Source organism: Haliotis cracherodii, unplaced genomic scaffold (genome assembly GCF_022045235.1).
Source record: "Haliotis cracherodii isolate W230 unplaced genomic scaffold, xgHalCrac1.p SCAF_15, whole genome shotgun sequence".
Lineage (NCBI taxonomy): Eukaryota > Metazoa > Mollusca > Gastropoda > Lepetellida > Haliotidae > Haliotis > Haliotis cracherodii.
The window spans coordinates 566,725-586,760 of NW_027266270.1; the positions used below are offsets into that span (position 1 = coordinate 566,725).

General features: G+C 41.8%; 1 pseudogene; it reads left to right on the plus strand.

Moving 5' to 3' along the window:
• Positions 1-528: 528 nt before the first annotated feature.
• On the plus strand, positions 529-5,017 carry LOC139462125 (uncharacterized; annotated as a pseudogene).
• The last annotated feature ends 15,019 nt before the right edge of the window (positions 5,018-20,036 follow it).

Genomic DNA, 20,036 nt, shown 5'->3' on the forward strand with positions numbered 1-20,036 from the left:
GAGAAGCTAGTTTAGTTAGTTGTGTTAGTTAATTTGGTATTAGTTTGAATTTAGATATTGTTATTGGGATTTAAAATTACTTTAAGGGAGGGAATAAATCTGTATTACAATCTCATTTGTGTTTGTGGTTGATTCAATACGTGACATTTTGGTGGCAGCGGTGGGATATTTAATTATTGTCACTATTGAATTAACTCAGACCATCATTCTATGAGAGATTAGGAGTTACTTCCTTGATGGTTTATCCTTGTAGTATTTGTTTGGCCAGAGGTGTGATAGGACCTCCGGCACCACTTCTACATCCTTGAGTGTTCGAGTTAGAATCAAGGTTGGTAGGGTGTATTTCATTTATTGGTCAGATTAGGCTATTGGTTGGAATTTTATATTTTTGGGTTCCATTCTATGCATGAATGTACTTTTGTATAGTCTAAGTTCCTATTGGTAGCATTCATTATTCACAGTTGTCCAAGACTAAGCCTGCTGGGTTTAACTGTACTTGTACTTCATACTATCACCATACAGCTAGATATGGATCTTGAAAAGATTATCAAATTGGGTCAGAGTTAAGGGTATGAGCAAAATGATTTGAGGACGTTTGTAAAAGAACAAACTGAGTTAGAGAGAGAGAAAGAGAAGGAAAAGTTAGAAAGAGAGGAAAGAGCAAGGGAGCGGGAAATCAAGAAATTAGAATTGGAGGAGAGAAAGGAGAGAGAAAAGTTAGAATGGGAGAAAGAAAAATTAGAATTGGAGGAGAGAAAAGAGAGAGAAAAGTTAGAATGGGAGAAAGAAAAATTAGAATTGGAGGAGAGAAAAGAGAGAAAAGCTAGAATGGGAGAAAGAAAAATTAAGAGTGCAATCAGAGGAAAGAATAGAATTAGCCAAGTTAGAAAAGAGTTATGCTGGAAATTATGAAGGACAGGTAGGAGAGAAACAATCAGGTGCTGCACCTAAGATGCCTAAGATGCCTCCGTTTGAAGACCGCAATGACAACATTGATGCATATCTTCAACGGTTTGAACGGGTAGCTGTAGCACAAGGTTGGAAGCCTTGTCATTGGGCAGCATATCTTTGTACGCTACTAAAAGGTAAGGCTTTGGAAGTATACTCCAGATTAAGTGTAGATGACGCAGAAGATTATACTGCTGTTAAGACTGCATTGCTAAAACGCTATGAAATGACAGAGGATGGATTTCATCAGAAATTTAGAACTGCTAAAACTGATACAGGTGAGATATTCACACAGTTTGTAGTTAGAATTGAGAACTATTTCAACAGATGGATTGAGCTTAGTGGTACTCAAAAGACTTTTGAAGGTGTGAAAGATTTATTGTTGCGTGAACAGATTTTAAATGTAACTGGAAGGGATCTTAGTATATTCTTGAAAGAGAGAAAACCAAAAGATGCTATGGAAATGGCCAGACTAGCAGAACAATTTATAGAAGCCAGAGGTACAGGTCCTGTTAGATATGGTAAGCAAGGTAGTTTTGGTCAACATGACAAAACAGAGGTCCGAGGTAAACCAGGAGAGAACAAGGCGCCAGGTGGTACAAAACCCAAACCATTTATTCCTATTAAAGAAAGGACATGTTACAACTGTAGTCAAATTGGACATTTGGCAGCACAGTGTAAGAAACCCAAATATAACGTGGCAAGTATCCAAGTAAGTGAATACACCAGTAACGTGTCTGCAGTCCTTCCAGATGGTATAGATGTTGAGGCAAGAATACCTGAAGTTGTAGATGCCACAACTTCAGAGAGGGTGAGTGAACCAGATGTAGCCTCAGGAAGCATGTTTACTACAGACCACAACATGCCTATTCACAAGGGAAAGGTAAATGGCAAGCCAGTGGATGTCCTGAGAGACAGTGGCTGTACTGGCGTAATAGTGAGGAGGTCAAAGGTAGAGGATGAATGTTTGTCCTCAGAAACACAATCTTGTAAGTTGGCTGATAGTAGGGTGCTAATACTTCCCGTAGCATGGATTACCGTGGACACACCCTTTTATACTGGAAAGGTAAGAGCTGCATGTATGGACACACCACTCTGTGACCTGATATTAGGCAATATTCCAGGAGTGAGAGAACCAAGCGATCCAGATCAGATGTGGGATAAGGATGATATTCAGATGGTAAGTGCTGTGGAAACAAGAGGCCAAAGAAGAGTAAGACAAGAAGGCATGAAACCACTGAAGGCACTGAAACCTGTGGGGCTGACATTGAGTCGAGGTGAGTTCATTACCCAGCAACAACAGGATTCCAGTTTGGACAAAGTCAGGAAATTAGTGGAGGAAGGGAAAATTAGGGAGACCAGGCATAGTACTTCCTCTTACTATATTGAGAATGATATGCTCTATAGGAAGCATACCTTCACCAAGTTTGACAAGGGTAAGCAAGTTGTACAGGCAGTTGTACCAGTCGGGCTGCGTACCCAAGTGATGAAAGTAAGCCATGAAGCATTGATGGGAGGGCACCTTGGAATCAAAAAGACTTTAGATCGGGTTATGTCTCAGTTTTATTGGCCAGGAATAATGGGTGATGTTAGAAGACATGTGCTGTCCTGTGATATTTGTCAACGCACAACCCCCAAGGGCAAGGTAAGAAGAATACCACTAGGACAAATGCCATTAATCGAAGTACCATTTGAGAGAATAGCCGTTGACCTGATAGGCCCGTTGTATCCTGTCACTGACAAAGGTAATAGGTATCTTTTGACGGTAGTTGACTATGCAACCAGATACCCAGAGGCAGTACCTTTGCCAAGGATTGAAACTGAGTATGTTGCTGAAGCTCTTTTCGAAATATTTAGTAGAGTAGGTATCCCCAAGGAGATCTTGACGGACATGGGAGCCCAGTTCACTTCAGGTGTAATGAAGGAGGTAAGTAGATTATTATCCTTGCATCAGCTAACTACTACCCCATATCATCCAATGTGTAATGGCCTTGTGGAAAAATTCAACGGTACTCTGAAGACAATGTTGAAACGAATGTGTGCAGAACGGCCATATGACTGGGACAGGTATGTAGCTGCTTTGTTATTTGCATACCGAGAAGTACCTCAAGAGAGTTTGGGATTTGCTCCCTTTGAACTACTGTACGGGCGTACAGTTAGAGGGCCAGTGCAGATTCTCAGAGAAATCTGGACTAAAGACATACAAAATCCTGAGGTAAGAACTACTTATGAGTATGTGTTAGATTTGCAAAACCGACTGGAAGATACTATTCATATAGCACAACAAGAACTAAAAAAAAAATCAGGTAAGTACAAAAAGTTCTTTGATGCAAAATCACAAGCACGGAAAATGAAAGTAGGTGACAAAGTGTTACTTCTGTTACCTACCGATTCCAACAAACTCCTACTCCAGTGGAAAGGACCATATGTAATTTTGGAGGCCTTTGGTATTGGCAATTACAGAATACAGGTAGGTAATAAGACTAAAACCTATCATGCAAACCTACTGAAAAAGTACATTGACCGAGAGGAGATCAAGGACACAACTGTATGTGACGTCAGCATAGCTCACCTGATGTATGCTAGTGCCGGGCTGGTAGATGTCAAAGCGGAAGAGGTAAGTATGCTAGACATAGTTTCACCTGCGCTAGTTTCAAAAGAAACATATCAGGATGTAGACATTTCCAAGGACCTGACAGAAGAACAACAAATTGAGGTGAGAGAGCTCGTAAGTGAATTCAGGGATGTGCTGAGTGATTTACCAGGGAAGGTAGACTGTATGCAGTATAAGATCAAGTTGACATGCAATGAGCCTATAAGATCCAAACCATATCCGCTTCCACATCACATGAGGGACGTTGTCGCCAAAGAGATACAATCAATGTTAGATATGGGGGTGATAGAACCCTCTCACTCACCATATGCTTCCCCCATTGTACTTGTGAAGAAGGCTGATGAGACTTACAGATTTTGTACCGATTTTTGCAAGTTGAATCAAGTAACGGTCTTTGATGCAGAACCAATTCCATTAGCCGATTCCGTATTTGCAAGGCTTCGACACTGTAAGTACCTAACCAAAATTGATGTGAGCAAGGCATATTGGCAGATCCCAATGGAAGAGAGTAGCAAAGAACTGACGGCCTTTATAACCCCTGATGGGTTATACCAATGGAAGGTGATGCCATTTGGAGTAGTCAACGCACCAGCAGTATTTTCCCGACTCATGAGGCAAGTATTACATAGCATACCTAACACTGACAACTACATAGACGACATCATAGAAGGAACAGAGGAATGGTCACCTCATGTGGTAAGTCTGAGAGACATATTTACAAGGTTAAGGCAATTTCATCTTACAGCTCGACCATCAAAGGTAAAAATAGGATACAAACAGTTGGAGTTTTTGGGACACAGGGTTGGGAGTGGCCTAATTCAGCCGGAGGGTAAGAATGTGGAGAAAATCCTAAATGTTGAACGACCACAAACTAAGAAACAGGTCAGAGCTTTGCTAGGATTAACTGGGTACTACCGGAAATTCATCCCAAATTATGCAGCCATAGCAGTGCCTCTGACTGATCTTACCAAGAAGGGCAAATCAAACAAGGTAGTATGGACAGAGAGTCAAGAGTTAGCTTTGACGACGTTGAAAACACACATGTCAAGTTTTCCAATCTTGAAACTGCCAGACTTGGAGAAAACATTCCTAGTAAGAAGTGATGCTTCTGACGTCGGAATCGGAGCTGTTCTTTTACAAGAACAGGAAGGTGAGCGGTTTCCAATAATGTACGTGAGTCGAAAGTTGGCAGAACGTGAGAGGGCGTACTCTACCATAGAAAAGGAGTGTTTGGCAATAGTATGGGCAATACAGAAGTTAGAAAGATATCTGTATGGGCGGGAGTTCATTCTTGAAACGGACCATCAGCCCTTAGTATGGATGAACAAAGCCAAGTTGACCAATGGACGAGTGATGAGGTGGGCTCTAACTTTACAACCTTACAGGTTTCTGATCCGTGCAATCAAGGGGATTGAGAATGTGGGAGCTGACCTCTTGAGCCGGTGTTCGCCCTAGTCACACTGTGTGCATAGCAGTATGTAAATAATGCATTTTTCAGCATCATAGTGAAGATATGACAGTCATTACTTTTTGTGTATTATTGTTGTCATTGTGTATATATATGGTTTTGTATTAGATAATGTCTTTAAAAGACGTTAGGACAAAGTTATATGTGATCTTGTTTGTTATATAATTGTGCTCAGGTACAATTAACTTAAGTGGGGAGGTGATGTCAAGATCACAGATAATCTTGTATATTTTAATTATATGTTAGTACTTCAGATAGATGTATTACGGTATGGTTACATTAGTATATTAAGCTTAGCGAGTTGTTTTTAGATATTGTCAGGTAATACTATGGGAACAGGTAAGGGTCAGGGAAGCGTGACTGGGTACGGCTGATAGCTGGGGAGTTAATTGGTGTAACAATAGGGAGGTCAGGGGTAGCTTGGGCTTTGGGTCAGTTTAAATAGCGGGGCAGGGTAATAATTTGTACAGTCAGCCAGAATCAGCATGGTCATGTAAGGCATGGACTAATATTGTGGGAGACTTCTACTCTGGTTGGCGTAAGTTTTTACATTTATTGTTTCATGTTGAATTGTATTTTAGAGGATAGAATTTTGAGTTATGTATTTTTTCCAAACGTAATTATATACACATATTGATGGTAATAGCGTAAAGCCACTGTAACAAATAACCACAACATGATCAAAGTGTAAACAGTTCAACTCAGTAATATGTAAATCGGAGTATTGGTGCATGGCTGTATGTATTGTGAGGTAGTGACACATACCTCAGTGACTGTAATTGCGTATATTACATTGTAGTGTCCCGGAACTGGCCGGTTAACCTTAGAGTGCGTAGGAGGGAAGAACCTCCGATATTACGTAGGAGGAAGTAACAACCTCCAACATCACGTAAGGAGAGAAGTTCTCCGACCCAACGTAAGGAGAGAAGTATCTTCGTCTCCGTGGCACATCGTAGGATGAACACAGCCGTGGCATCCATGTAAACAGGCACCCCTAACTCCGTGGGGACAACATCGCCTGGGTGGAAAGATCACCATTCGTTATTACGAGGAAGAATTCTCGTATGAACTGCTCAATAACATCAGAGATTCTAAAGTTTTGTATAGAACTGTTGTGACAGTGACAGTGGAGTGGCTTTGTATCTTTTGGTTGTTTTCTTTTGTGGTTGTGTGTTGTTGTTGTATATATATACACACACAAAGTTTTACTGTGTGTTAGTTGTGTTATTCTTAGAACATCTGTATTAGTGTTAGTATTTTTAGAAGTAGACTATTAGTATTAGGATAGTGTATCGTGATAGTTGTATTGTTAGTAGGAGATAGTTGTATTATTAGTAGTAGACATTTGTACTGTTAGTATTAAGATATTAGTATTAGTAGTAGGTGGTAGTATTGTTATTGGTAGGAGAAGCTAGTTTAGTTAGTTGTGTTAGTTAATTTGGTATTAGTTTGAATTTAGATATTGTTATTGGGATTTAAAATTACTTTAAGGGAGGGAATAAATCTGTATTACAATCTCATTTGTATTTGTGGTTGATTCAATACGTGACAAGCACAACAACTCATGGGAAATCTTCCAAAGGGAAGAGTAGTTTGTTCAATGAGAGCATTTGTTCAAGCTGGGGTAGATTTCGCTGGTCCATTTCTTGCTGTACAGGGTCGAGGTAAAAGCTGTCAAAAGCGTTATCTGTGCCTGTTCACATGCCTAGCAACACGCGCTGTACATTTAGAGATCGCTTTTGGACTAGACACAAATTCGTTCTTGAATGCACTCTTCCGCATGTCACGCCTAAGGAGATCATATCGGACAACGGGACGAATTTCGTTAGAGCTGTGAAAGAGCTTAAAGAGCTGGTGACTTTATTAGATTCTGACATCACAAAATCGAAATTGGCAAACAGAGGCATTGTATGGAGATTTAATCCTCCAAATGCTCCTCACTTCGGAGGAATATTCGAATCGATGGTCAAGTCAGCTAAACGGGCTATTTATGCTGTCCTCAGCTCAAGTGATGTCACCAATGAAGAACAGATGACTGCTTTAACTTGGGCCGAAGCTCTGTTGAATTCAAGACCACTCACATATCAGAGTGCCCGCTCACACCAAACCACTTTCTACATGGGCAGCTTGGTGGAGATTTTGCTCCAGAAATAGATTCCACTTCCTTTTCTCCCCAGAAGCGTTGGCGGAGGATCCAGGAACTCATCAGGCATATCTGGAGGAGATGGATGAGAGAGTGGCTTCCAACATTGAATGTCAGAAAAAAGTGGGTCACGTCATCAAGAGAATTCCAAGTTGATGATGTGGTGATTGTCGTATCACAACATAATCCAAGAGGAACTTGGCCAATGGGAAGGATGATTTATTGAAAACTTACTCAGGCAAAGATGGCCATGTTAGAGTTGTAGATGTTGAAGTTGGAGGGTCGAGATTGACTCGACCAGTTACAAAGATCTGTCCTCTCGAATATCGAGGCTGAACAAGAACCAGTTGTTCAAGGTTGTAAATAGTGCTGCTGTTTTTATGGACTAGTCATTGTTGTAAATAGTTGGGTTTTTTGTAGTTTATCAACTGCATGATATTGATGAAGTATTGTTCCAAATAGATGATAGACAGGGGTCTATCATGGAAGGGGGCATGTTCTGAAGCGTACGGGAACAAGTGTCCGGGAACAAGTCTCGTGTTCCTGGACACAGTGGTTGACTCATGGGTACACAACAGCTTCGCGGAAAGCGTTAAAGTTGGCATGCAGCACGTGCTTCTTGCTGGATGAGCGCAAAATGCGCATGCTCTAGAGACAGTTTATTTAAGTTGGCTTCTGGCATTTATATGGGCAAGGAGTAAATGGATGTCTCTCTCTCTAAGTTACCAAAGAGTGAATTAGAATAGTACAGAAATAGAATAGAAATAGTTGAGAGAGTTACCCATTTACATTGTTACCATACGGCAACTTCACTTTAAGTTTGAAATCCATTTCATCTTATCACATTTTCATTGTTCATTACATTACAAGGGGATTTCACGTTTGACAGATTGCAAGGTAAGTTCAAGTTTAGCTTAGTTTAGTCTTCCTCTGCCAACCAGTGGGAGTATTTCAGTTGTGTAAGAGTGTCAGCTTGATCAAGATGTAAAACTCGAGGGCGAGGACGTGTGTGATGCTGACAAATTCATGGGATTCGAACCCACGATTAAAGAAACTTGCCACCTCAAAGGCACGCAACTGTGCACAGAATATCGATAATCTTTGTTGATATTTAGGTTTCCTATCTTAAAAAGTGTGATACGGCACAATTCACATTTTCCTATTAACCCAATGTAACCAGCAACTGCATGGTCAGGTAGATGAGATAGGTGATAACCACTGTAACCTGGACTAACTTTAAACTTTTATTGTTGGCTGGTAGTGCCTGTTGTAAGTAGTTGAAGATCAGTCCGTGCAAATTGATGCGTTATGTGTCTGGAATTAACTTTTGCTGCCAAAAGACAACCAGATTTTGTGGATGAAGAACAGATATTATTTTTTCTAAAATAAAGAGTCAGTTAAATCGCGGCGTGTCAGCTTAATGGGGGAGGAAAGCTCGAAGTGATGCAGGTCTTAGACCTTTACCAGTTTGCTGAAACCCACGAGCACGGGTATGGTGCTGACAAACCTAGAAACATAATCGGGGCGAACCGGAATTCGAACCCACAATCATAGGTTTCTGGCATGCCCAAGGGACGCAACTCTGCACAGCGAATCGCGGTGCCTTAGACGACTGGGCCACCCGTGCCCCCTCTAAAATAAAGAGGATCAACAATAAGATGGCATACGAGAGAAGGTACCTTTTTGCTCTCAGGAAATATCACTTGTAACTAATTCCAATTATAATTGACTTTAAGGATCTCTTAAAATATGCATGTAATTAGCTTCTTGAAAAATCCATTAAAACTGACATTATTATTACAACGTAACAATGATCTTGTCCAATCAATGGACTCAAAAGTGCCCAGTATAATGCAAAAGAAACACAAACCATCCCCATAACCATTCTCATTTCCTTTCAAAGTTGAGATTAGTGTGTCTGTTTAATATATAACCTCAATTTGGAATGAAATACTCATGCTACACTCAATACAAGTGGTCGGTTGGCAACATACATTGAGTGGCAACTGGTTATTAGATGTAAGGTTAAACGCCCCAGGTCAACACAACCTGGGTTGACTTTGTGGGAGCTGTATCTAATTGTCTTGCACCAAGAATCACTACAAGCTGTCTCGTCAATAAGACCACCTATTGAGTTCCTGGAGAATGCGTCTCAAGTTGTCCGAGGAGAAGGGCATTTACGCAGATAGTCATTAATGCTGTCAATTCTGTTTTCTGCTTGATTAGACTTCAAGGCAAATGCCATTGATACCAGTCAAATAAATGTCTGGCTGAATTGGTTTTCACTGGAGCGGGGGCGTTTATTCGTTTATTTGGATTGAAGCAGTGTGACATTACTGCTTCGTTCACACACAAGTCTGTGCACACTGACACCTCGTGTCCATTATATCCCGCAGAGTCAGCTGACTGTATGGGTAAACCCAATTAGATGCAGCAAACCACCACGTGACAAACCGGCGTATCTCGACACATCTAAGGGACGCAACTCTACGCAGTGATTTGTGGCGCCTTAGATTTCAAAGGAAGTAGTTGATTACGTAATGTAAACTGATATAAAGGGCAATATCATGATCAAATATCCACACAGCCTCATTCATCAATGATGACAACGAAGGTCATCTTCTATATGGTGTCAGCGGGCAGAGGTGGCACGGTCGCCATATGAGTACTAACACATGGTCATAATGTATAATTAGAATGATACGCTGATCATTATTAAACATTGTTGTGGGTCAAATATAGATGTCCAGACGATTCTTCTATTTAAATGTGTTAAATTATAGCCAGCTTTATTGGATATGGAAAGGATTTTGTCGCTTTGATAAATTTCTATGTTAGTGGTGCGATAAACCAATTTATCATTACTGTTTGATAGTGATTCATAAACACATGATCATGATATAGTCGGAATAGTACAACGACTCTGCTTTATGGAGCGATTTCTACTGGATATGGAAAGGGTTTGGTCGCTTTATTTAGGCTATGAGGCGACAGCTCATTTCATCTGTTTAGACCCTAAACGTGTTTAGATAGAACGCACTAAATATGCAAATGAAACACATTCCTAAGAATGTCTTGTAAGTGTTGATGTGGCAGGGTGTATATATTTGGGATTATTTTAAAAGTAGTTTAGTATAAACTTATCCAAAACATAGGTATTTTAGGATTAGTGTATTTATTAAATAAATTCGTTTACTTAGTCCACTAACTCACACCTCAGTAACATAATCTAACATGTGGTGATTGATTCTTTGTGCTAAGGCTACTGCGGTCTCAGCCTAGCCTATTGTTCTCTGTCGATCAGCTTGGCCTGGCTTTGTATTTCCCGCGTCACATGACCACCTTGGTCAAGTACTTCTTATGTGCACCATTTCTAGCCATAACTCTCACTGGGAAAGGACAGTTCAGTTTGGGGTGAGTTAAATATATTTATTATCATTGTACTTAGGTTTCTAGTATATATATATAAAAATAGTTACTATTTTATGATGAAAGTGTAAAATACCAAAACAGTATATTTGTTGATTTTATCATACATATGAAAGGACTAAAAATGTTGATTTTTATTCTGCTAGATGAGTTTCACATGCCATGTATACAATGTATGTGATGTTTACCATACCAGTAAGATTCATGTAGTGATATATCATTTATCAGGTCACGTAAGATACTGCATGACCAGTTTTGATGACATCTGGTGGTTTGGCCTCCGTCCCTTAGACGAGGTGAGTGTTACTTCCCTTAATTATGCATATAATTATGTCAACATGTCATGGCATAATTGTCTATACTATTGTAATGTTATATTGCTTAACATAGTATTATTTAATTGCTTTGTAGTGTATTCAGTGATATCCTCACTGAGGAGATATCCGCCATAACATGCTTTACCGTACTAAATGAAAAGTAAGCGTTCACATTATACCTTATTGATTGGTATATCAAACACATGTAATAGATATATAATGGCAGTATTCTTTTAATGATCTATTGGTTATGATGTTTGCCTACATTTTGTAAATATTGTGTTTTAGGGTTTCATCTTCATCATCATCATAACCACTGATTGCACGTGGACCATCATTGGAATAAATCCGGTTGTAAAAACAGCCATGCTTTTGTGTCTCTCCATTACCCTGCATAAGCCTCTGCGTCATCGACATTCTTAACACATTTTACAGTGTAGTTTAAGTAGTGAGTTATACTTATTTAAAAAGTGAAATTTGCTAGTCTTTAGCATCTTCATGCAGTCTACTGGGCAGGATAGTAAATTCGTTGTTTACTAACCTCCTGGCCGCTGTGACTAATTAAGTTGTTCACTTGACTTTTCTCTCAGTTTGTGTGTGGTGTGACAAACCAAGAAACATAATCACAGGGCGAATCTGAGATTCGAACCCACATTCATGGGTTCCTGGCACGCGTGAGAGAACTCCGTACAACGACTTGCGACGACGAGGCGACTGAGCCATCCGTGCCCCCAATAAGCTAAGTAGTGTAGCGAGCAATTGAAGCCCGTGTCCAATGGTATCAGTCTGTATGCCTGAATTACGTGATGTATCACTGACGTGTAGTGGTCATGTTCACATAAACATGTCATTGCTAACGGGCTCTAGGAACAGGCGGCGAGGTTTTCATTCTTAAACATGATATAATTGTGGATTGTATAGAGCAACTAGGTTACATTCTGCTTCATTGGCAAGTTTGTTTTCGACATAAATGTTGAAACTTTAATGTTTTATTTGTCATCCTTGAACATGCCACTCCAAATATAAGATAAATCGATCTGTAAATATATTACAGGACATGAAAGCGTAACTCAGCTACTTTACCATGTTGTAAATACAATGCTGCAAATTGAATTTCTTGAAACCAGAGGGGAATTTAATCATGGAGGATGTTTCTATGGGGCGCTGTAGAGAACGCATGTATCAATAAGACTGTCAGGAAGTGCCTCCCCGGAATCTCACTACAAATAAGTTGGACTTTTAGACTTATTTAGAGAATCAAACCTTTGGCTAATTAGTTTTTATCGATTCAGACAGTTTCAATTAGAAAATGACTTGGTCTTAAATCCTCGCTTACTGTCCATCGCCAGATGCCTACCATACAAACGAACATGGTGAACAAGCTTATTGAAGAGAAACAGAAGAAATATTTGACACTGAATATAAATAAGGATCAGCGGGCAGTATTTCAAGTTTGCAATGCATTACTGTTCAAGACAAAGCAAGACATTCTCCCGTCCCCAAGTACAACAGAGAAGCTTGCAAACTAGTATATCAGCATCTTGGTGCCAATGCAACTCGTTATGTTCAGTCGACAATGTCTGCTTCGACCATTTAGACACGCCGTGATTCCTTCAGGGCTGACGAAGTTGAAAATCTTTTAGCAAATAGTCCCACAAAAATTACAGTCTCGGCCTTTGTCCAACGTGGTTACTTTAAAAGTAACAGGGTACTCTCTTGCCAACCTTCACTTCACAGTGGATCAGTCGTTGGCTCAAAACGGAAAAAAGGCACTGATAATGGCTCCACTGAAAAAGCCATCGGTAGATCAAGAAGTGTTTAAGAACTATCCCAGACTGATTTAAGCGGGTCGTGGCGGCAAGACTTAATGACTACTATACCTTGAGATGCTATGCATCCTGTTGCATGAAGACAAACTTCCTTAAATTGAATGATGACAATGCTAAAATTTAGATCATCAGTTCAAAACTAATGCAGTCAAAGCTTCAGCTTCCTAATATATGGCTTGGCAATAAAATGTAAGATATTAATGGTTACAAATCGCAATTCTTTGATTATGCCGATTCATATACATTACGAAACTGATCAGAAAGGATTGGTGCACACGGGGAATGCCTACATCTTGCCACAATCTCATATCTTATGTAAAAAATAAATATGAAGAGGGTGACAAGAACGTCTATGTACTTAATCAAAATGGATCAAGGCTGATAATAACGATTGATTGCATTTTAATTTGAGGAAGCTTTCTAAGAACAAACTGATTTCATTGTGAAGAACGTTCGCTGATCATATCCCTGGGGAATGGCAAGAAGCGGAACATGCCGTCGTGTTGGCCTACATGAGTATCAGCAAAGTCGTCTTTCTTATCATTCAGATTCCTGATAATGAAAAAATGTATCATCCTCGTACCCGACGGCATGACTCGCTGCTCATCATGTTTGTATCTGGTTGGCTGAGTGTACCGTGGATTACCTAAATAACGCGACAAACACTTTCCATATCCAAAAAACATTAGTTAGTATTATTCGGACAATATCATGAGCATGTGTTCATGAATGACTATCAAATAGTCATGATGCCACGTGTTCGCGATAATGCGAGCGTATCTTGGCCCACCGGTGTCAACCATCACAAACACTTGCGAAGGCAAAACAATTGTTCATCTGAAAAAAACAGGAAAATTTGGTACAAGTCAAAATGGGGAATTGCATTGAACATCATTTTTGTAACTGATGCGTCAAGTTTGGAAATGTCCTCCATATGCCTATCATAAAACTTTTCGAAAACATCACTGAGGCCTTGAATGTTGTAACCTTGACCAAACGACGGTTGTGTTATTGTAGTACTGATGATATAAGTCAATAAAAAGGTCAACTTCACCCGTGCCTCATCCCGTGTATTTGAGGTTTCGTACTGAAGGTCTGGGTTCGATTCCCAGCATGAGTACAATGTGTGATAGCCATTTGGTTGTGTTCAGCACTGAGATGTTCCCTGGATATTGCAGAAAATGGTGTTTAACCCATCTCACATAATCACTCTGTTTCTAATGAAGAACATCTTTCATTCTTATTGGAAACAAAAACGTTATGTCAGGAAGAAGATATGGAATTAAACTGACACGCAAACTGGTACATACTGGTTCTTGAGACGTAGGCGACTAACGGGATCGGGTGGTCAGGCTCGCTGACTTGGTTAATGCATGTCATCGTATCACAACTATGTAGATCGATGCTCAACGATGTCAATCCCTCGACTCAGACTCGATTATTTACAGACCACCGTCATATAGCTGGAATATTGCTGAGATTGACAGACAGAAACATCAAGTAGATCTTTTGTATCTTTTATGTTCACCTGTGATGTTTTCCACTTGCCGAGAAAGCCCTTTGACTTGCTTCCAGCCCATGTTGTCAGAACTGTGCTCGACACTATCTTTTTTTGACACGTTTTTTTTCAAGCGGTTGAATGGTTGGAACGGAAGCATCTGATGGTGCACGTGTCTTCCCCACATCAGGATGTACAGAATAGCAGAATAGATAGGTTTTTTCCGCATAATTCCTGTCAGATGTGTCTCACTATATTTGTGGGGTCAACAACTTCATAGTTTGGGATTTTATAAAAATCTGGATCATTCAAATAGTTTTTAAAAAGATAACTCACTGTGAGTTTGCTTTCTTTATTAAACGAAGCCAAATATCTGCCAAAAATAACTGTTTGCGAACAGCGATTCGAAAGATTTAATTAAACCTGAGTTAGATGTTATTCCTTCGCCAGGGCTATCTCATTTCTAAGGATGTCCAAATTTCCACTTGATTTGAGAAACTGACATTTTTTAGGATATTTTCTGAGTATGATGAATTATTAACAGCGCACCCCAATATCACATTCAGAGGCGCAACCTCTTTCGTATTCAGAAGTTGTTGGGTCTATTGCATTGAACGGAGAGCTGTTTTTCTTCCCACGCTGACACAAATGTGTCCACTGATCATACAGCGTTACAGATGACTCAGTCATAAGTACGTCATGATTTTTCTCCCAAATTGTTTTATTCCATTTCGTAGGTGAAACTCATACAGCCTGCTAAAGGCGACGTAATACTACATTAACTTTGAATAATGTTTATCAAGAGAAATAACACAGCAAGGTTAATTGCAACAATTACTATTCTTTGCCTGACATCCACGCGTGGCCCGTCGGACGAAGACGAACCTTATGTAAATCAAGAACACACTTGACGAGACTTATGTGGCCTGAGATCGTTAATTCTGTGACAATATGAGAAATATAGTTTACAGGGTTAGGTTCCCAATGTGCGAATAACGCTCATATGCATTTATATCCTAATATGGCAGGCACAGTCATCTGATTAACAACATTCCCAGTAGATACTGGGTTCTCACAGCTTACTAACGAAGTCGATTAGATCTAAAGTCGAAGAGGAACACCAGAAACTGTCTTCATTAATAAGGGTCGGTGGGGTAGCCAAGTGGTTAATGTGTTCTTTCGTTCCATCAAATCCCGAGTTCGATTCTTACAATGTGTGAAGCCCGCTCTTGTTCCCCCAACAGTGATATATGATTCTTTAATATTACTTCAAGCGGTGTAAAACCTCACTCACTCACTCACTCACTCACTCACTCACTCACTCACTCACTCACTCACTCACTCACTCACTCACTCACTCACTCACTCACTCACTCACTCACTCACTCACTCACTCACTCACTCACTCACACACTCACTCACTCACTCACTCACACACTCACACACTCAGGTCACACATTGTAACGATGTTGGAAGCAAACCCGGTCCTCGGCTCGACTGGCGAACGCGTGTACCACTAGGCTGTTTCACTGCGTCTTGATTAAATGTAACTGAACACTTTGGTAAAAGTAGGATGAAAAGGATCTAGCCCATATGAGGAGAAAACCCGAGACGAAAATATATTTCCTCCTGTTCTGTGAGATTTGAGATTTGACATGTATATTTTAGTTCCAACGGTTACAGGTAATGGTTGCCGTAGTTACGACCTACCAGGTGTGCAAACCGTATACTTATGACTATGACAGAAGAAAATCTCTAGGAGCGTCATAATGACAAGTATCATTGCATTTCTGATTAGTAATGACGCGATAGACCCGAGAGTGGGATGAGCTGAAAACAGAAAACACCAAACGACAGGATGCGCTGCAAAAGAGGAAACGCCTGGCGGGAAGATACGCTGCAAAACAAGAAACACCTAACGGCAGGATGCGCTGCAAATCAAGAAACACCTGGCGACAGAATGCGCTGCAAAACAGAAAACACCTGGCTGCAGGATGCGCTGCAAAACAAGAAACACCTGGCGACAGGATGCGCTGCAAAACAGAAAACACCTGGCTGCAGGATGTGCTGCAAAACAAGAAACACCTGGCGACAGGATGCACTGCAAAACAGAAAACACCTGGCTGCAGGATGCGCTGCAAAACAAGAAACACCTGGCGACAGGATGCGCTGCAAAACAGAAAACACCTGGTTGCAGGATGCGCTGCAAAACAGAAAACACCTAACGGCAGGATGCGCTGCAAAACAAGAAACACCTGGCTGCAGGATGCGCTGCAAAACAAGAAACACCTGGATGCAGGATGCGCTGTAAAACAAGAAACACCTGGTTGCAGGATGCGCTGCAAAACAAGAAACACCTAACGGGAGGATGATCTGTAAAACAAGAAACACCTAGTGGCAGGATGCGCTGATGCAGACATCAGACAGTACAGGACTGAAACAGTCGCGAGCACCTGGGCTGTGTGCCTTGCAACGAGCGGCCGATGCTCTGTGAACACACCCAGATGTACTGGCTTTCTTGTTTCACAGGATTCAGATTATTGAATTGAACAACAACTATGTGTTATTCAGTCACACAAACGCGAAAGGTGAACCTGAAACCTCAACGCATGTGTTTTTAGATCAAAGATGGCCTCATGGGATGGTGTTAGATATTTTCTTTTAATGTAACCAGTTGCTGTGGATGAATTCCAATTACAGGGTGTTCTGTGATGCCGATTGTCCAGTACCAAGTAACGCAAGTTATTGACTGTCATTATTCTGTCCTCCGTGAAGCTTTCATGTCTTGACTTCTTGATTAGCCCCGAGTTGAGTGACGCACACCTTTGATGTACTCAACGCATGTTGAATCTTCTGAGAATTTGTTAGATTTCTCACGTGGATATTTGCTCTACTTACGGGATTCACGTCTGCAACCTGGAGTCGGGCACACGTGGGTTTGCAAAACAAGTCTTCAATACGACATTAACTAGATAGTGTCTATGAGCAATCACTGTCAGCCTCAAGTTATCTAGTACGTATCAAAGGCGTCTTGTAGAGCCAAAGAAACAGTCAAATTCACAATACTTTGAAGATCTTCATAGCTTTTCTCAGGAAATGAAACGGACAATAAACAGGGTAATACAATGTTCGTCGATCATGACCGATTATACACCAGCTATATCAAACATCGCTCATATTCACGTCAAACATCGCTGTTCACTTTATCTACTGAAAGTTAGGGATATATTTCTTGTTTTGTCAACACCAACTCGTGTTCGTCGGCTTCACCAAAGTGATCATAGTCGCAGACCTCCATCACTTCTGGTTTTCCTCCCACCTCACGCGACACCACGTTATTTCACTTAAATACAGTTCAAAAAGACGTTCACTCACTCATCCACTCATAAACCCCACACCCTCCCACTCACTCACTCACTCACCCACCCATACACTCACACCCATCCATACACCCTCTCACTCACTCACCCACCCACCCATTCACCCACTCACCCACCCATACTCACCCACCCACTCACTCACCCACTCATACACCCACTCACCTACTCACTCACCCACCCATGCACCCACTCACCCACCCATGCACCCACTCACCCACCCACCCACTCACTCACTCCCCCACCCATCCATACACAGACTCACTCACCCACCCATACACCCATTCACCTACCTATACACTCACCCACCCATACACCCACCCTCCCACTCACTCACCCACCCATACACCAACTCACTCACTCACACATACACCCATACACCCATACACTCATCCACCCATACCCCCATACACCCACTCACTCACTCACACATACACCCATACACCCATACACTCATCCACCCATACACCCATACGCCCATACACCCACTCACTCACTCACTCACACATACACTCATCCACCCATACATCCATACACTCATACACCCAGCCACCCATACACTCATCCACCCATACACTCATCCACCCATACATCCATACACCCATACATCCATACACCCATACACCCATACACCCATACACTCATCCACCCATACACTCATCCACCCATACACTCATCCACCCATACACCCATACACTCATCCACCCATACACTCATCCACCCATACACCCATACACCCACTCACTCACTCACACATACACCCATACACCCATACACCCATACCCCCATACACTCATCCACCCATACACCCATACGCCCATACACCCACTCACTCACTCACCCATACATTCATCCACCCATACACTCATCCACCCATACACCCATACACACATCCACCCATACACCCATACACCCATACACACATACACCCATACACCCATACACCCATACACCCATACACACATCCACCCATACACCCATACACCCACTCACTCACTCACACATACACTCATCCACCCATACACCCATACACTCATACACCCAGCCACCCATACACTCATCCACCCATACACTCATCCACCCATACATCCATACACCCATACATCCATACACCCATACACCCATACACCCATACACCCATACACTCATCCACCCATACACTCATCCACCCATACACTCATCCACCCATACACCCATACATTCATCCACCCATACACTCATCCACCCATACACCCATACACCCACTCACTCACTCACACATACACACATCCACCCATACACCTATACACTCATCCACCCATACACTCATCCACCCATACACTCATCCACCCATACACCCATACACTCATCCACCCATACACCCATACGCCCATACACCCACTCACTCACTCACCCATACACACATCCACCCATACACCCATACACCCATACACCCATACACCCATACACACATCCACCCATACACCCATACACACATACACCCATACACCCATACACCCATACACACATCCACACATCCACACATACACCCATACACCCACTCACTCACTCACACATACACACATACACCCATACACACATACACACATACACCCATACACCCATACACCCATACACACATACACCCATACACCCATACACCCATACACACATCCACCCATACACCCATACACCCACTCACTCACTCACACATACACCCATACACCCATACACCCATACACCCATACACACATCCACCCATACACCCATACACCCATTCACCCATACACCCACTCACTCACTCACCCATACACTCATTCACCCATACACTCATCCACCCATACACCCATACACCCACTCACTCACTCACACATACGCCCATACACCCATACACCCACTCACTCACTCACACATACACCCATACACCCATACATCCATACGCCCCTACGCCCATACGCCCATACACCCATACACACATACACCCATACACCCATACATCCATACACCCATACGCCCATACACCCATACACACATACACCCATACACCCATACATCCATACACCCACTCACTCACTCACACATACGCCCATACACCCATACACCCATACACCCACTCACTCACTCACACATACACCCATACACCCATACATCCATACGCCCCTACGCCCATACGCCCATACACCCATACACACATACACCCATACACCCATACATCCATACACCCATACGCCCATACACCCATACACACATACACCCATACACCCATACATCCATACACCCACTCACTCACTCACACATACGCCCATACACCCATACACCCATACACCCACTCACTCACTCACACATACACCCATACACCCATACATCCATACGCCCCTACGCCCATACGCCCATACACCCATACACACATACACCCATACACCCATACACCCAC